Here is a 3,366-nt window from a genome sequence, read left to right as displayed (position 1 = left end):
GTAATGGCGCACCATGGGCAGGTGCGCCATTAGTAAGTTTGATTTTTTTTTTGAATTTTTTTGCCTCTCCAGATCTTAAAAGCCCCGTATCTTTTTTTCTGTTAGGTTTTTGAGGATTTTGAAAATGTTTAACGGGGTTCCCCCCGTTAAATTCGGATGTAACTTTTCGAGTAGATGATTTTTCATATAAAATTTTTTTCATCCGAGTTCGTATGCAAAAGTTATGCCCATTTTAAGAAATTCCAGAGAGATTTTGCAAATAAAGTCGAAATTCATATTTGTTAATTTTCCCAACAACTAGACCACATATCACATGGGAAACTTATTTTATTTTATTTTTTTGACATTTCCATCATTTTCTTTTATTTTTTTAAAAACTGAAAAGGCGGTCCGGGGGGTGCATTCGGTGGAATGGGCCAAGTTACTAATGGCGCATCGTGGGAGTGGTGCGCCATTAGTAGTTGAACTCCTAATGGCGCACCACTCACATGTGCGCCATTAGTAGTTTGGACAGGCGCACTAGTTAAAAAAATTTGGTACTAATGGTGCACCCTGGGCCAGGTGCGCCATTAGTAGTTTCAACTACTAATGGCGCACTGTGTCTGGATGCGCCATTAGTATGTTTGGACAGGCGCACTAGTTAAAAAAATTGATACTAATGGCGCACCCTGGGCCAGGTGCGCCATTAGTAGTTTCAACTACTAATGGCGCACTGTGTCTGGATGCGCCATTAGTATGTTTGGACAGGCGCACTAGTTAAAAAAATAAAAATTTAATACTAATGGCGCACCCTGGGCCAGGTGCGCCATTAGTAGTTTCAACTACTAATGGCGCACTGTGTCTGGATGCGCCATTAGTATGTTTGGACAGGCGCACTAGTTAAAAAAAATTTGATACTAATGGCGCACCCTGGGCCAGGTGCGCCATTAGTAGTTTCAACTCTAATGGCGTATCAGAAGGTGGTGCGCCATTAGTATATACTAATGGCGCACCGCTTGTCTGGTGCGCCATTAGTGTCAATCCCATCTATAGCCCTTTTTCTAGAAGTGTGTAGTAGACATCAATCTCTTTTCTGGCGCCGTTGCCGGGAAGGCTAGGTAAGCCGCATTCACACCCCGTCAACTAAGCTCTTTTCTGGCGCCGTTGCCGGGGAGGTGAGTGCTTAAAGGTATATCTTTAGATCTTGCAACCGAATCTTTTCGTTTCTTGTTTTAGCACTAGTTTATTTTATAAAAGAAAACTACAAAAAAATGGAATTCAGTTTGTCTCATACGCTTCATGATGAAAAGGAAAATTGTGCTCAAGTGCTAGAAGAAGAAGTCTGTAAAATGTTTGGCACTAAATCTTTCAATGATGAGCATGATTGCAATGTTGTTAGTATGAACTCTTTGAATATCCATAGTACTAATGACGATTGCACTAGTTATGATGAAAATGTCTCCTATAAACATGTCAATTTTTGTGGAGTGCACTGGGTTTGCAAGTACACACCAAATAGGGAAGATAGATATTGCAAGACGCATAAGCATTTAGAAACTAAATGGTTGCAAGAAAGGCTAAATGTTAGTGCTGAAAATTTAAAATTTCTTAGCCATACTTGTGAACTTTGCAATGAACATGGTCATTTAAATATCAAATGTAAATTGTTTCATGATCGAATCGTGTCCAAAAATTGTGATGATTTGATTTCCCTTGCACATTATAATGAACTTAGTTTGCTTTTGGGTTATGAAGAAATGAAACGTCAAACTAGATTATTCCAGAATATAACCTCGAGAAATTCCTCGATATTGATCTAGAAGAAATTTATATGTATTGTGCGGCGATTGCATTGAAAATCCTTATATTGCCAATTATATAAAGAAAAGAAAACAAATAGAAGATGAAGAGAACACTAATGAAAGGGAAGAGACTTCCCAATATTCTCCTATTATTTCTTATGATGAATCAGGTAACGAGGAGGAGCCTTCTATTCAACCAATCTCATTAATAAGGAGCTCCAAAAAGATGATTGAACCCACACATGATGTGGTGAAGAAGAAGAAAAGAAAAAGGAAGAGAGGTAAAAAGATATCTCTCCCAAACAATGTTGCTCCTATTATTGTTGTGCCTCATGAAAATGAATCAAAAATAATTGTGGAAGATGATGCACTTGATGATGATCTCGTTATGCCTATTGCTTGTTGTGATGATTATGATTGGGAAGATAATGATACTTCTTATGATCTTTAAAATCTTTTTGGCACTTGCTTGGAAGAATATGATAATTGCTATACTATTGGTGCTATCCATACTATTAATGATGAGAGTGATTATGCTTATGATATGAAAAGGCCCAAGCTTGGGGATGCTATGTTTGATGAAGATGATGTTTTGAGAATATATTTGCTGCAATTAATGTTTGTCCCAAGCTTGGGGATGCTACGTTTAATGAAGATGATATTTTTAGTCTCCCAAGTTTTGATATGCAAATTTATAATGATGATAGCATGCCTCCTACTTATGATGATTATATTGATGAAAGTGGGTTTGGAAGAGTGTCCACTTTAGGAAGTAATGATCCCACTATTTTGGAGGATGTTGAATCTTATAATATTTATGAAAGTGGATTTGGAGAGGTCATGACTTTATTTAGTAATGATTCCACTATCTTGGAAGAGGTTTCAATTGATTATGATGAGAACAAAGTTGCTACTTACGATGATTATTGTGATGAAACTTATGCCATAAAAAGTAGTGATGATTATATTTATACAACTTGTCATGATTATGATTACCCTTTTTCTGAACATTACTCTTTTAATGTGGAAAAAATTAATAGTATTCGAGTTTCTTATGATACTCCCACTATCCCGAATGAGAATAAATTTGCTCATGTGGAGAGTAGTAAAATTTCTATGCAAGTAGATCATGAAGAGAATGCTTTAGGTGCTGGTTATATTGTTGAATTCATTCATGATGCTACTGAAAATTATTATGAGGGAGGAACATATGCTTCTAGGAATTGCAATAATATCAAGTTTCCTCTCTATGTGCTTAAAGTTTTGAAATTATGCTTGTTTTGCCTTCCTATGCTAGATGATTATTGTTCCCATAAGTTTTTTGCTCACAAAATCCCTATGCATAGGAAGTGGGTTAGACTTAAATGTGCTAGTCATATTCTTTATGATGCTCTCTTTATGTTTCAATTCTTATCTTTTATGTGAGCATCATTGAAATCATCATGCCTAGTTAGGGGAGTTAAACGATAGCGCTTGTTGGGAGGCAACCCAATTTTATTTTAGTTTTTTGCTTTTTGGTTCTGTTTAGGAATAAATAATCCATCTAGATTCTGTTTAGATGTGGTTTTGTGTTTTATTTAGTGTT

Source organism: Triticum aestivum, chromosome 3D, assembly GCF_018294505.1.
Source record: "Triticum aestivum cultivar Chinese Spring chromosome 3D, IWGSC CS RefSeq v2.1, whole genome shotgun sequence".
Taxonomy (NCBI): Eukaryota; Viridiplantae; Streptophyta; class Magnoliopsida; order Poales; family Poaceae; genus Triticum; species Triticum aestivum.
This window is presented reverse-complemented; position numbering follows the sequence as displayed.